Source organism: Nipponia nippon, unplaced genomic scaffold (assembly GCF_047370975.1).
Source record: "Nipponia nippon isolate SJK-2023a ecotype South Korea unplaced genomic scaffold, ASM4737097v1 scaffold_5, whole genome shotgun sequence".
Taxonomy (NCBI): Eukaryota; Metazoa; Chordata; class Aves; order Pelecaniformes; family Threskiornithidae; genus Nipponia; species Nipponia nippon.
In genome coordinates this window covers 100,604,113-100,620,333 of record NW_028262369.1, presented here as the reverse complement: position 1 = coordinate 100,620,333, position 16,221 = coordinate 100,604,113, and the positions used below count along the sequence as shown (strand labels likewise).

At 45.6% G+C, this 16,221-nt stretch overlaps 2 protein-coding genes across 6 annotated transcripts in view; one reads left to right on the top strand and one right to left on the bottom strand.

Moving 5' to 3' along the window:
• PKP4 (plakophilin 4) overlaps positions 1-4,768 on the bottom strand; it is a 101,763-nt gene extending 96,995 nt beyond the window's left edge. Inside the window, exon 1 of the mRNA XM_087732981.1 lies at positions 4,634-4,768. The gene's annotated coding sequence lies outside the window, so the exon portion shown is untranslated. The remainder of the gene's footprint in view (positions 1-4,633) is intronic.
• Positions 4,769-4,939: 171 nt separating this feature from the next.
• Positions 4,940-16,221, top strand: part of CCDC148 (coiled-coil domain containing 148) — an 88,852-nt gene continuing 77,570 nt past the window's right edge. For all 5 annotated transcript variants that reach the window (XR_015699069.1, XM_087733599.1, XM_087733601.1 and 2 more), the window contains exon 1: positions 4,940-5,149. The gene's annotated coding sequence lies outside the window, so the exon portion shown is untranslated. The remainder of the gene's footprint in view (positions 5,150-16,221) is intronic.

Here is a 16,221-nt window from a genome sequence, read left to right as displayed (position 1 = left end):
GGCAGCAAACTGGCCGAACTGGTCGCCAGCGTTGTGCTCTTCCAGCCGCAATGCTCTTCGGAAGTGGAGGGCCGACTCGGGAAGCCGGTCCCGAGAGGAGGACAAGCCTGCGCCAGAGTCACCTCCCTGACCCTGTGGCACAGGCCCGCTCCACCGCAGAGCGTGGCCGGACTGGAAAGGCACGTCCTCCTGCCTCTTACTGGCTCAGGGAGCAATTAAACCTCCGCAAGACACCACTCAAAGCTTTCTCCTTAAGCCTTTCCTTTTAATGACAGCGTTGGGGATTTCATTATTAAAAATAAATAGATTAATCTACCGTGAAAGCAAAGGACTCTTTCCTCTTTCCTGAAGTGCAGGCACCTCTCCTCCGCCTTGGAAGGAAAGCAAGCGGGGTACTAAGGGCAGATAGGGAAAGAGGCAGCGAGCGGGCAAGGAGCAAAGGTCTGCACGCTGGTGCCAGCTGCAGAGATTTTAACTGACAAGAAGCTGCACTTTTCTTCCGTGCGAGCACAAGCTTTGGGAAGGTCACCGGAGGCAGTTTTTGGCTGTCCTCATCCACCTCCTCCCTCCCTCTGCCAACCTCCCCCGAGCAGAATAAATGAGTATTCCGTTTGGATAAAAAGAACATGAGAAGTTATCCAATGAACTAGGACGTATCACAGGCCTTAGGAAAAGCAGCTGAGAATCAGGAAAGCTACCCAGCACGCCCAGAGAACCGCTTAGCGCTGGCAGCCCCTCCAGCTCCGCTTGCGAGTTCGTGAGGCGCAGTTCTGCCGCAGGACCCAAGCGCAGAGGGCAGCGAGAAGGGCTGCTTCCGTGGGCTTCGCTTCTGGGCTCAGCCACCGGCACGTTTTACTCTCCATCTTCACTAGCACTTGAGCTGCCTTATTGTCAGCAGTATTTGCAATCAAGACAGGAACAGTAGCAAGCAATATTTACAAGCCATGCCCAAAACTCCAGTTTCAGGTCCAGCTTTCTATTCACTTGCACATAAAGCTATGCTAGCTCAATTTTTCTCTTTCCTCCCTGATTAGTAAAGTTTGAACCAGTTCAGTTTACTTTTGGAGTGACAGTACGTGCCATATTCACAATGATTTGCTGTCTTATTTTCACTAGAGAAAAAACCCCCCACAAACCTAACCAAAAACTCTGAAAAGTCCAGAATTTTGAACGGCACCAGCAGGAGTTACTCAGGAGACATACATGCGCTTTTTATGCAAGATGACAAAACACAGAAAGATTCTGCAGCAACTCTTACAAGCTGTTTCCAACCGAACGCGGGCAAATGAAGCTACTGTTCCAGACTCATTCGTTCGGCAGCCTTCGCCCCGCGGTTCTGCAGGCCCGCGGCACGCGGACAGGAGGCTGAGCCCTCAAGGAAAGGCAGGCACAGGCGCGGGTTGCCTAGCCCAACAGGGTCCCTGGCCACCATCAGGGTTGCCCTGCCACCACAGCCAACTCAAACCTTCCGTATGGCTTATAAAAGCCCCTCTGCTTATGGGGACTGCTCTGGTAAACCAAGTTGTAAACAGCTTAAAAGGAGTGCAGCTTCGCATGCAGATGAATCCAATTTTAACCTAGACTCACTGATTTGACTGAAAATAATAAGAAAGTAAATGAGAGCAATACAAAATATGTCTGATAACAGGCTCATAGGTATTTTTTTCCAGACAAGTATCACGAGTTCTGCTTGCTTTTTCGGGGTCTTTTCTATACTACATTACAATAACTACATTCTGGTAATAAACCCAATTATTCTTGATTACACTTAACTTCTTTAAGCTCACTGAGATCCCTGAACTAATCAGTGCTTTCTTGCTCCTAATAAATAATCAGATAAATGCTTGTAAAACTTGCTCATTTTCAGCATCAAAATTAAGAAAAAAAACCCAACAAAACTAAGACCATACTCACAGAGTCACATCTTTTGGAATTGCTTTAGCCTTTCATCTGTTATAAATGTATTTAAATAATCTACATAAAGTGAAGCAGGAGTACATAAAATTCTTAGTTATGTTTCCGCCTTTGTTAATATGCAGAGTGTTTCTTCCACTGAGGCTTCTCTCACAATGCATGCAGATTTCCTCTACTAAACACCTGACACAGCTTACTCATTAGGATTACAATTATTTTTACATAGCACATGCTATCATTCAATATAAAAAATACCCCAAAATGCATTACAGATGCTATTTTGCTAGTACATGAAGCTGCTATAAAAAAAAGTATTGTATCACTTTCCTTGTTTACATTGTGTGACTGAATTCATCTGTTCCTTATAAAAGGATCCTGCATTACTATTAAAAAAAGCAAACACCAAAAGGTGTGTTATACTGTCAACATCTGAAGAAAAAATAGAACAAATTCTCCCGTCTTATAGAAGACTACTCTCACAAAACTTGCCCCAACTGTTTTATAGCAGAACTTCTATTATTATTATTGCTATTTATCCTTAACATCTAACAAGATGAAAGGAAGAAAAGACATCAGTTTTACTGGAAAAGGCCCGTCAGCTGTTGCACCTTAATTAAAAATATTAATAGCAACTTATTTCAGTAGCAAGACAGCACTTTACAAGTAATGCAAATGAAAGGAGAAAGTTATTGCAATCTGTCTTTTCACAGACAGATAACATTCATTTGCGTATAATATTGTAATATTTAGCCAAGACGCTATAGCATGTCCGTGCCAACAATAAGCTTTTGCCCCCGAAACACACTCCTATTTTAAATGTGATGGACAAGACCAAATCAGTGTTATCTCCATAAACTAAACAAGTACATTTAGTAGGTTCCCATATTTTTATCTCGGTGAAGATATTATTTGTCGTTTACCTCAAAAATACAGTTATTAGTTAAAGGGGAAAATGTTATCATCCTTGTCTTCTCCTAATCTCTGAGCTCCAAGTTATCAAAAAATGAGAATGCTGAAGAAGCTGAAAAGCTAGTTAATTAAATACTACTACTGTAAGTCCAACCACACCTTTTCCTTCAAACAGTCAAATCTTGAAGCAATGACTAATGTAAAATTAACGTGGAGCAGAGGTTACAAAAAAAAAAAAGTACAAAGATCCACAGGCCAAACACACAGTTCTTCTTTAGCGAGACACTGATGCATTGTGAAGCATTAGCTAGGAGGGGAAAAGGACCAGAGAGGGCTCAATTCCTAACCTATGTTTTTCTGTGGCATTTGGTATTCCTACCTTCCACAGAAATCACAATCACGTAAACATAATTTTTTGCTGAAACAGCCTGGCTTCAGCGTCAGTATTAATTTTATTCTTCCGAGACTTCATTTCCCAGCTGTCCGAGCCTCAGACACTGTAGCTGCACTCAGTAACCTGTATGTAGACATACGCTTACGCTTTTTGTTGGACCCCTGCAGAGTGCCTCAGGTAGAGACAAGCCTGCTTCATCTCCATAGGCAAAACCCAGCAGCGAGCGAGCGTCCACGTGTGCCACAACGCTCACCTGGATGCGTTCAAACTCTGCATCTGCTGCTCCTCTCCTGCTTGTTTTCTTTTTTTTGACCAGAGGGGGGGGGAAAAACTGCAAAAAGTTACCAGCTTCAACAGTTGCCCTCCCACCGCGCCGGCAGAGGATTCCCTGCCAGTCCTCCAGCGCTTGACTACTGGTACGCAACACCGAGTTCAGCGGCCACGCCAAGGGTGAAAACCGTTCACGCGTTTAAATCCCGCTCAGGGAGCGCAGCGGCGGGGGCCCGCCGCAGAACCGGGGGGCAGGAGGCAGCGCGGCACGGAAACGCCGGGCGGGTGGGAGGCGGGCTGCCCGCCGCGTCCCGGCAGGGCCCGGGCAGCGCCGCCCGCCTCCGGGCCGCACCGGCGCCGCGCCCGCCGCTGCCCTCCCCGCGGCCGCCGGGGTCCGCCCGGCGCGCGGACCCTGCCCGGGCGGCGGCACGGGCCCGCCCCGCCGCGCCCCGGCCGGGCCCCCGCCCGACCCCGCGCTGGCGGCGCCGCCGGCCCCGTGGCGCTGCGGCCGCGGCACGGCGCGGCGGGGGCTCCGGCGGGCGGCCCTGCCCGCTGCGGCTCCCGGCCCCCGCCCGCAGCGCCGCGCACCGCCCCGCGCAGACGGCGCCGCACGGCGCGGCCGCGGGCTGCGCATCCGCCGCGGGATCGCCCCGCGGCCGCGGGCAGCCGGCGCGCCCGGGAGGGAGGCGGCCGCGCCGGGCTGAAGGCGGCGGGGCCCCGACCCGCGGCTGCCGCGGGGCCGGCCGCGACGCCCCGCCGCGGGGTCCCCGGCCCAGACGGCGCGCACCTGCCCCCGCGGCGCCCGCCCGCTCCCGCCGCCCGGCGCGGAGCCCGGGGCAGGGGCAGGGGCAGGGGCCGGGCGGCGGCACCTCCGCCCGCAGGGGCCGCGCGGCGCGGCCGGGCACCGGGCGGCAGCGCGGAGGGCATGCGGCGCTCCGCCCGCGCGGAAGGCGAGCGGCGCGGGCGGGCAGCGGCGCCGCGGAGCGGGCGCTGCTCTGCCTGAGGCGGCGGCTCCTCGGCCCGGCTGCCCCGGGCCGCCGGCGGGCTACCGCCGCCTCGCCTCGCCTCGCCTCGCCTCCCACCGGGGCGGCGCGGCGCTCCGGCCCCGGCCGGCCCGCGGCCTACCCCCAGCCCTCGCCCACTCACCGCGCGGAAGGAGGCGGCGGCGGCGGGGCCGGCCCCGCTCAGCGCGCCGGCGGGCCGCGGCGGGCCCTAGCCCGGGGTCTCCATGGTGGCGGTGGTGGCGCCGGCGCCGCCGAGCCCCGCCGCCCGCTCCGCCTGGCCTCGCTCCGCCCCGCTCGCGACGTCAGCGCAGCGCCCTGCCCTGCGCCCGCGCCCATTGGCCAGGCGCGGCACAGGGCGGCGCTCCATTGGCCGCTGCCCCGCGTTAAACCCGCCAATGGCGGCACAACTTGAGGTTGCTATGGTTACCGATGCCGTGAGGCGGCAGAGTGGAAGGTGCTGCCGTCCCCTCAGCGCGGGGGTCGCGGCCGGGCCGAGCCGGGAGGGGAGGCGAGGCGAGGCCGCTGGCAACGCCGCACGGAGGGACGCGGCGGCCCCGCACCGCGCCCGGGTTGGCGGCAGGCGGGAGTGTCCGCTGGGCGGGGCCGCTGGGCGGGAGGCTCCTCCGGCGCCACCGCGGAGTCCGCCGGCCTCCTCGCGGTGAGTGTCCGTGCGCGGCGCGGCAGCGGGCGGGGCGCAGGTGGCTGGAGCAACCGGTTGCAAAATGGCCGCTGCGGCGGTGCCCGGGCGGGGGTGCCCGCGAAGGCCGCTGCCGGTGGCCGGCGGTGCGCGTCCTCCCGCCGCCGGCCAGGCTCTGCCGGCGAGGCCGGCCGCCGCGGGGGGCTGTCTCGGCGGGCTGCCCTTGGGGCTGCCTCCTGCCCCGTCGGGGACGGCGTTGCCGCCGTAGGAGCGGTAGCGGGAGCCGACTGCAGCTGGGGCGCTCCGGCGGTTCCTGGCGGGCTGTGAGGAACCAGGAACGGGAGACCCGCGGCGTCGGCAGCGCGGTGCCCCCGCAGGACGAACAGCCCGTAACTCTGCTCGGGCCCCGGCGGGTGAAGTCGAGGCCTTTGTGAAAGATAGGAAAAATACTTTCTACGGCGTTTTAAAGTCTCGGTATTTTGAAGCTTCTAGTACTGGCCTAACTAGTTATGGCATAGAGAACTGTAGATGGAGAAAAGAAAAGCCAATATATTTCAAGATACTGTAAAAACATTTAAAAATAAGTTTTGGGTGAGAGGGCACGTGTGTTAAATATTTCGTCTTCTTTTTGAGTTACGTGGCTGGCCCGAACACAAATCCTCCTTATGTTTCTCAGGGTTTTCTGACTAACACCGTTTCCCCTCCTCCCAGTCTACTGCTGTTACAGTTGCGATGGGACGCTCACCACTTCCTTGGCTAATATGGGGACGGTGCTGTGAACGGCTAAAGGAAGCCCAAACCAAGTTGCCATTTGAATCTTCCCAGAAGCGCATGTCTTCTTGTTTGACTCTATTATGCTTTAGTCTTTTATCTTTCCTGATACTTGTCTGGCACGCTAAGAAGGCTCCAGACGTTCTCCTATACGCAAACTTATATTTGGGGTGTAATTCAGTGAGCAGCTCTTGCTGTCTTAAGAGGTTGTCTTATTCAACCCCTTCCCCTGTTGCATTGACGCAGACTGTGTAGGAGCCCTGCTGAAAAATAACCATGAAAACGGTACCTGTGTTTTAACTGGTGCCTTTTTTTTCCATCCAGATTAGTTCTCCAGTTTAGTGTGCAATGGGATGCATCATATTTTTATCTTGGCATAAGGACATGTGACAACTCTGATGTGGTTTAATCAGTGCTGATGCTACAAGTAGAACTATGTCCTTACTCTCTGTTCAGAAAGGTGGAACTGCAGGTAAAAGGTAGGGGGTAGCTGAACATGGAGAGTCACCTCTAAACTCAGAATTCATATAGTCCCTTCTCTTAATTTCTTATGTGGAATGTAATCTGCAATGCTGGAAACTGTGCAGGTTACTGGTATAATTTTTAATCTTTGTGATATTTGTTACCATTTGTATGGATTAATACAGTAGGAACTCCTACAGTATGATCATATGGCAGATGGAGAGCGCTTGGCAGATGTAAACAGGGGTCTTGATTCCTCACTGCCCTGAAAATGTCATGATTCATACTATGTTAAGTGAATATAAAATGTTACCAAACCAGAACGGTGGCCTCCTTCTAGGAAACAGGAGTCCAGAGGAATAATAGCAGAAGCTTAGTAAAACAAAGAGTAACAAGGGTGAAATAAGGTAAGCAGGGGAAGGGTCAAAAGAGAGTGGAGAGCAAGTGAAAAAGAAAAATAAAATGTGAAATCAGAATAAATAGATCTACAATAAAGGGAGGAGAAAGCACAGAACCTGTGAGAGCAATGACACTCGTTAGTTGCAAGGTTGCTTCTACCACAGGTGTACTGGATTAATTAAATCAACTTCAAATCAGTCTCAACTGGCTTTAACCTGTAATTTGGATATTGTTACATTGGCTTAGCTTCCACAGGTAACAGCTTTTAGAAAATGAAGAAGCTTACTTGCCTCCCCTGGTAAATCCAACTGTTTCTGAATGTTATTGTTGTGACTGTGCAAGGCAGAGTCTACTGGCAGGACGTGAAAGGTGGCATAATGCCACCTCCAGGTCTTCCAGATTCTGGCTGGTTCCAGGTGGATGGCTGTAACCCTCAGCATTATGAGGAACAGGCTGTTCCAAGTGCCCTGTGTCCCTGCAGAGCCGTGCATTGCAAGGTCTCTCTTTATTTTAGTTTGCCACTGGGGCAAGATGGGACAGAGTGAAAAATAATGGCGAGAAGGAGAAAGTGATCTTGAGCCAGTTTGTTTTAGCACAGCAGAAGTATAAAGAATTAAAAATAATATTTTGAGGTCCTGTTGGATTTGCAAATATATTGAATGACTATCAGTAAAGAACAGCTATTTCATTCTATCTGGTATTAGTCATACAGTCATAGCTTTTTTATTTGTTTTGGCACCCAGAGCAGCCAATACATTATCTAATTTGACTGCTGTGTATCGCAGGCCATCAATTCCCACCCATTTATCACTGTACTGAGCCCAATAGGGACAAAATACGTTATGGAAAGGCACCCCATTTTAACTTTCCGGTACCGCATGGTGTAGTGATTCTTTTGATTTCTTATTCCATTAGCTGATAATAGCCTTTGTCAAATACATGTTTAAACTCTTGTATCAATTTTAGGATCAGCAACAAACAAGTACTGTTTCTTTTTAGTCACCTTCTTCAGGATATGACTTGAAAGTAAGATGATCTTTCTTTTTCATTCTCAGCGTCATTTGGAAAGCGCTGATTCCGTTATGTTTGCAAATCTTACAAAAATCTAATGGCATGTTTTCCTTCTGAACCCTCCTGGTTTCTTATGAGCCTTAAATCTGATCTCTTAAAATGATTGTGCTCGTTTTCCAGCTTTTTGGACGAGCAATTTAGTTAACGGATATTTGCTGGTTGTTTTGCTGCTGTTGTGCTCCTTCAGTATTTCAAGTCATTAATATGTTTTTCTGCTTCGTTTAATCTATTCTGAAATTAATCCAAATTGGAGTCTTTTATTTTTTTTATATTCCACAGATGTTCATAGTCCTTGCAGAACACTGGCATGCCTGTCTTTAATTTTAGTGATTATTTCTCTATTTGCAAGATTACCTGGGTTTTCTCATTTGGTGTCAGCATGCAGGCACCGTGGCTAGAAAGTGGGAATTGTCGGCACAGAATGTTTGGTCTTTGGAAATGTGGGATTATGAAGATAAATATCAGTCACAAAACCAGTGTTGCCTTTGTTTCTCTCTTTTTTTTTTTTTTTTTCCTAGAAACTCTTTAGTGTGCTACCTGTTTTATCTGTAATCTCTTACAGGTACTGAAATTACAAAGGTTTGGAAACAAATAACTGGAGGAGAGAGTGATGCTCGTGGCAGGCTAACTGAACAAATGAGCAGCTGTTTAGCATTCACAGGGGAAATTATTTAGATGTGTGGGTTTTTTCCCCTCATTAAAACCTACAATTTGATTTCAAAAGTTACTGCAAGCCATTGTGTTGATGTCACAGCAACTCAGTCAATCATGATACAATTGACTTTGGGTAATTTGGAAACTGTAATTTCATTTGGTTTAAAAAGCAGTAAATGTTCTCCTGCTTTTTTATTGTTGAACTGGGGAGGTGTGGCACCTAATAGAAGGTGTATTTCTGAAGTAGTAGTGGACTGACCTTTTGCTGTTTCAGCGAGGGTTTTTATAAAAATTTTAACTTTCAGATGGTGGCATTCAAAATTACTGCTCTATCATGTGTATAGATTTCTCTCTCCTTGTGGAAAAACAAAATATTGAGGAAAGCTATTTGGATACTGCCAAGTTGTTTGCATTTTCATCATTTTTTTTTCTTCCATGGCTTTGAAGCATCAGGTATGAATATTTGATTCTAGATCCTGCAAAGTGCTCAGCGTGATCACCAAGCTTCTGATTACGCAGCCACTTTAATCTGGCCCAAGCCCAGCTGCAATGGAAAGGGACAATGCTACCCTGTCATGGTATCTCTCCAGCTTTCCTTGTGCCAGCAAACATGATCGTGCAACTGTGCAGTGAGCTAGATTAGAAAATTGATCCAGTTTCCCCACAAACCTCCCTACAATGTATGCTCTTATTTGTTTAGTTGGATCAGTTTCCTGATCTAGCTCACTGTTCCTGCCTCTAATGCCTGCAGTAAGATATTTGCAGGTAGCCACGTACAGAGGGAACGGGGGACCTCCTCTTTTGGCAGCAATGTGAAATGTTTTGCCCTGGGTACCTTTTTCAGCAAAATGGAGGTTTGAGGAACAGCAGCTTGCTGGACCACAATATAAGCTCAGTTGCTGAGTTGATTCAGGTTTAAGAAAAGTAGCCTTTTCTTGGCAAAACCAAAGAATCCTGTGCCGATATATTGATTCAGCTTATAGTGTGGCACCACAAGGGGTTTTGTTGGCATTTCGTTTGGGGGTAGCATACTGCAGTGGGAGGGTTGGAAGAAGTGCCCAGTGAAGGGAAGTCCTTAAGTGAGCTTTGCCGCCGAAGTCAAATAATTGTGAAACCAGGCTTCATCACACAGGTGTACCTGTAAGTCAGGGTTGCTCTTGGATATTACTGCATCTGGCAAAACTGGGCAGCTCGGCAGCAGCCAAATGGATGATTTGGTGTGAGGATGTGAGGAAAAGGCGAGTGGGATGTCCAGTAGAGAAAGGTGATTAGCAGTCATTCTGTTCTGTGGGTTTTCAGGTCCTAAGCTTGTAAATAATTTTTGTAGAAACCAACAATATTAAAAAAAAATCAAAGCACAAAACATACCCTCCCCCAACCCCACAAACAACAACAACAAAAACAGCTCTGGAGAATGCAGGTACTTACATGTGCTCAAGGACAGGTGAAGGCCTGCTAAAATCCTTTGCAGTTCCTGCTGACTGCTACAGTTCTCAAGCTGAACAAAATATTACCCGTCTTCTTACTAGGCTGTATTTGAGGCCTGGAAAATTGTTGAGAAATTTCCCAAATTGTAATCTTTCTTATCACACTAGGGATACAGAATTTCAAACTGAAATCTAGAGATCCTTATGAATAAGGATGCAACAAAGAAAATGTATATGCAAAAAGAAGATTGATTCTTATTTATGGATTGTACATTTCCAAGGGTTGTAAATGAGAGGCTTCAGACAAGCATGTTTTGTTTTTTGTAGCGGGATATCAGACAACATTATGCATTAATTTAAAGTGAAGGTGTGCCAAATGCTTCCCTGCACATAACTCTGCAAATTTGGCCTAGCAGAACTGGCAAAAGCTGTACAAAATGATACTGATGCTCCTGACAAAATAACCCGCAGTGGCTTCTAAATCATATGAATTATCTGTCCCTCTTGCTTGCTACCTCGTAGGCTGCAGACAAATGCTCTTCTCTGACTCCAGCTATGCTACTGCCAGACAAAAATCAGCTAGGCGAGCTTGAGGTACAGTGATACAGAGGCTTTGGTGTCAGCGCTAACTCACAAGGTCCTGCTTCCTCAAGTTCCTCCTTCCCCCCTAATGGCCATTAGCCCTGTTTGTGTGTCTTCGCCTTAAGCTCAGTTTGTGAAGCAATCTGTTAAACGCTGAGAGGACTGATGCAGAATTGCTTTTAAGTATGACCATAAATGTATAAAACCACTGCAACTGAGAAAGCTGTAGCTTCTTATAGGGTATAATAGGAAAAAGTATCTTGGCTTAAAGAGAAATTGGACTTACTCACACAGAGTAATATGTTCCTGAAGCACTGATAAAGAAAAACTGTGCCCCCATACAGTGTAAACTAAGCCAGCTGACTTCTGCCTGAAGTTCATTAAGAAATGTGTACACAAATTGGTCTGTCAGCGGAGCTGTGGGGAGGAGGCCTCCAGCAGTGGGTCAGTGCACCTTTCCATACAGGTCTGTTTTTTTAAAGAAAAAAACATCAGTAACAAAGCTAGCATGAAAATGGGGTAGGTGGAAATGCTTTAATTTAAAATACTATACAGCAGGCAAGAGCAAAGACAGGAGCATGTGCGAAAGGTGAGGACAACTTAAAATCACCTGTTTCATTCTATAAAACAAAGAATTGGACTTCTGTTTCCCCTCCTACTTTGAGAAAATTTGGGCTTTAGTTAGGTAAAGAAAATAAAACTATCATGACTCTGAAAACTGTATATTTCTAATTGTTTATTTTGCAGCACTGGAAACAAAATCACAGCAGCTGGTTTATCTGAAGAGCAGTGGGGCTGTGATTTAACAACAGTAATCCAGATACTTTGTATAGACTTTTTAAGCCCAGTCTTCAGTAGGTAATTTTTTTTTTTTTTAGTGACTTGATGACTTCTGCATACTCTGAGCTTCTTTAGCTGTCTTCCACTGAACTTCTGCTACTACTTAGTATTGATTATTTTAGTATCTGATGGTTTAGCAGATGTGATGCCTCTTACAGGACACACTGTTCTCACACTGTTCTGCTACAGCTCCTTTAAGGTCTATCTCCTTAACTATCCCCGCCTGTAAAATTACATTCTTATTCCATTGGCCCTGCATTATTGTACATGGAATCCATCTCTGAAATTTCTGTGGTACAGTGCATATCCTACCTCTAGACAAGAAGTCATTGCAGTTGAATCCTTGCCTATTGCATAGGCATAACTTTTTACTAGAAAAAAGGAGGCTTATGCTCATTTTGTGTAAGACCAGATTGCCTATGGTGTTACAACTTCATTGATACGGAGGATCCTAGTTGCAACAGGCATGAGGATCAGCAAGATTACAAGCAATCAAGCACTGCGCATTGAAGGATGAAGAGATGTTTATATCTCCCCTGCAAAGATGCCTCTTTGCAGAAACATATGGTCAGTCCTTCCCACATCAGGGTGGCAGGAGGCCATCATTAATCAAAAGCGCTTCAGTATCACCTTCCAAAGTGAGCCACCTGAGAGCCAGCCCTTCTGCTTGGGTCGGTGTACCTTGCTGACTGGTCTGTCCCCCGGCCGTGAGCTCTGTAACCTCCTTAGTTTCTCTTGTCATTCAGTTCCTTTGAGTCTCCTGAATATCTGTTCTGAAGTATTTTCTGCTTTTACTGCAGTCCTTTCCTCCTTGCTGTCCTTACAGCTCTAGCAACACGTTTTCTTTTCTGATTAAGCCCTCCTTTTCTTCTATGAAAACTGTAATGGAAAGATGTTTCTTTTGTAAAAACCTTACAGCTTTTAGGTTATCGTCAGAAAGTTACACATCAGCTGATGGTATTAGTCCTATGAAACCTTCCTTTCTGGTTACACAGTTTTGGTGATTTTTTTTTCTAAATGTATGCTAGTTCTCTTAGAAATGCAATAATTTACTTCCTCTTGTGTATTTGCATGGTATCAAGAATATTTAATACTGACCCAGACTTTACAAAGTACTTTGGTGTGTTTAAGCACCTATGCAGCTATGTGCTGTGTTGGGTCCAGCCTAGAATGGCCATGATCTTGCAGAACAGTGCTCAGGAGAAAGTCTAAGTGCAGGGGAAGAAGAATGGCACCAGAACTTTTATATGGAAATAAACAGGCAGATATTTTTTCTTACACAATTTGGAGTGATCTGTATGGATAATATGACTTGGTTCTGAAATAGATTTTAAATGTTGAAAACACTGCGGTTTTTAATTTCCGTACAGGTTCAATTTGAAGTGCTGTGCCTTGCAGAGCTCTGGGTGCCACTTGTTAGAGAAAGAGCGCATTGTCTTAAGTTACCAAGGTGATAGTTTTATTTATTACCACAAAGTTAAATGTTCTCGTTATATACAAGCAAGAAAAATTTAATTTGTTTTAGCAGTTAGAAGGCAGGTCAAATTTTGCACCAGGAGCATCATTTCATTGGTGCTATTAAGCAAAGAAACCCTGAACAAGAAAATTAGTTCTCTCAGTACTTTTCTGCACTGTTAGGTCTAGTCTCCTGGTTCATGTGAGTCAGATATTTTTTTGGTTTAAAAAAGAAAAAAGACTATATTGGGTTTATATGGGTGGCTGAAATGCTTGGTTCCAAAACTGGTGGGCCTTAAGAGATAATGAAATTGCAAGATTTTATTCCACTAATATCAATCTCTTTTATAGAGTCTCAAGCTACTGCTTTGGCTTTGTTTTTCATTAATAGAAAAAAAGAAAGAAAAAAAAAAAAGTCAAGGCAAAGCCCAGATGCTTTGTTGTAATGCGGGGAACGTTGATTCTATGGCAGTTTTCTATTACAGCGTCTTTACTTCTGTTGTGCTAAATGAGTGACGTAGATGTAAGCATTTTATCTGATGGATGCCAGAGCAGCAGAGTGCTAAGTTGCTCACTGCACCATTACAAATACCCTGCTTTCCACATAGGCTAGCGAATAAGCAGATATGCTTTACGAGTCAGCCAGTTAAAGGTCGATTTAACTATACATTTGTTATTTCTTAAGTAATGGAGAAAATTGTAGGGTGCTATAATGGATAACTCGGACTCACATCTTCCAATAAATCTTTAAATGAATATGGTGAAGCATATTGTTTAATCTGTAACTTACTTTTTGTTACACATGGAGGTAATAAATAGGAAGCTAGATGGAACATTAATAAAAAAGTATATAATAAAACTGCAAATTTCTTGTGATCAAATCCGGAAGTCTGTAAATGATGCCTCAGGATTTTTGCCTTTAGCTCAGCAAAGCAGGATTTTGTCCAGGATTGCCCAGCCACATGCCAGGAATTGCCCAGAGGAGCTGTGGACGCCCCATCCCTGGCAGTGTTCAAGGCCAGGCTGGATGGGGCTTTGAGCAGCCTGGTCTGGTGGCAGGGGGTGGGAACCAGGTGATCTTTAAGGTCCCTTCCAACCCAAACCATTCTAGGATAATTAACTACTAAGAGCATCAGAGCATTTTCTCATTTCATCTTCTCTTTCAGTTAAACTTTGAAATTGCCAGGTGTGCTGTCTGCAGCTGGCTAACTTCAAAGTGGCTGCGTTTGGTCAGTGAAAATGGATTGTGCGTGCTTTGTTCAAAACAAAACAACATACCAAAATGCCAGCTGACTCACTCGATTCAGGGTTGCATGGTGGACATGAGTGACTTCATTTCCTACCCTTTTTATGTCAACTTCTAAAAATTTTTCTTCCTTTCTTTTATTTGCTTGTTGCAATTTTTTTTCTATATGAAGTGTTTAAGTTTATTTTATCTTGGATTTGCTACTTTAGAATATTCAAAGAATGGAGGGGGAGTAGTAGTTCTCTTGTAACGTGCAGATACTCAGAAAGCAGATGAGCTATTTCCCACCCCCCCACCCCCCCCGGAGTGTGACAGCGTACTCCATGAAGCTGATTGTTTTAAGTGTTCCTCAAATTGATCTTCCTACTTTGGATTAAGTTTTACTTAATGAGGAAGTAATGAGATTATCATAGACAAAAAGGACTATGTCTGTTTTGGGACTGTACAATTTCTGATACTTGACTTTGTTTCAAACAGATCCATAATTCATTCTTTAGGGAATGCAAATTTAAATGATAATCCAACTACGGGACTTCTCTAGCAACTGTTTTGACACTGAATGATAAAAGTATTATACTGTGTATTTTCTTCCTGGGGAAAGGATTGACTGCTGCAAGATTAAAACGTTCTGGATGGGTGCCATTTTCAGATAGTTCAACTAGAAGAAGAGAATGGATCTGATTAAAGGATAAAGCTGGTTATTTGTTTGTTGTTTTTACTCCATGCTGTACAATGGGAGTGATTCTCTGCCTCTTTTCCCTAACGGTAATTAGGATCAGAGGGTTCCAACAACTGCATGTTAATATTCCTTTTCTTTCAATGGCAACGTGTGGTAGCTGAGCAATTAACATTTCCTTTAAACTTTAAAATCTAGAAAAAACCTTCCACAAAATATTTAAGAAGTCTCCAGATATCCAGATAATCTCCAGGGACTTTGAGGTATAGGGTTTTTTTCCCTGAGTTTGGATGTTTTAGGAAACATCTGTCCTAATCTATAATCAAAGTTCCCATTGGTGTTGTATTCAAAGTTTTCAGTGAAGTCAGTGGTTCATTTCTGGTTTTTAATCGTGTGTGCCCACTGGTAATTTACTTGCACCACTGACAGGGTTCTAACGCCTGCTGTTGTGAAATGAAACAACCTTCGTTTGCACAAAATGTGAGTAGCTATTAAACTGTCATTGATTATGCTGTTAAATTGTATTTTGTGTAGACTTGATACGGCTTCATATCATTGATTTTACATTTAATAATTTGACTGATTTAAAACATGCACAAAAAGTTTTGCTTTAAATAGCATGTCCAGGTCATTAAACACTGTGCCTCCCCGCCCAGTAATTTTGCCCTTCTGTTGATTAGCAGCAGTTTAGCTGAGAGGAAAAGATGACACTCATGACCCGAATCTGCAAAGATTTACGTGTGCAAATGACTTGTTGAATTGTGGCCGTGAAATCTAGGCTCCTTTAAAGTTAATGGTTAAACTCATTGGGAGCACTCCTGCCTGTGGAATTGGGACCTTCGCTGGGCATGAATCATCACCAGTAGCAGCGTGTGACGGGGCGTGATTGGCAGGCTTTGCTTGCTCCAGAAATGCTGACTAACACTTGTAGAGTTTCATTTCTATTTAAATGAAAGGGAGTAGGATCTTGCCTTAATATTTGGTATTCCCATGTTTAAGAATATACTTAAGTCATATACCTCAGGCACAAGTGTTTACATTAAGAATGCACTGACGTGTTGAGTTGAATCGGAGGCATAATCTTTTAAGAGGTCATATTTGTTATTACCTAACATAGTTCTGAATTGTAGTGCAATACAAAATTATCAACAGGAGGAGAAACAGAGGACTGGTAAACCTTGTGCTTTTTACTGTTGCTAAAAGGTTTAGTCATGGCTGGTTGCAGACACAGCTGAAGCAGCGTCCTTGGGGAACAGTTTTCCATGTACTAAAGGCTTCTGTTCGAGGTCTGTTTCGTCTTTTGTACTTTTTCTTTCTAAGGTGCATCAAGACTTCTAATCTAGAGACTCCATTGAAGTTTGAAACAAAGCATTATCATTTTGATTGGTATGTTTTCTAGTTACTGAAGATAAAATACAGTTTATACAGATCTTGCCCTTTCCAAAACCATCTGAACATTCCTTTTCAGTGTTTTAGTGATGTCATAATGTTGAATTTGTGATAAAAGAAA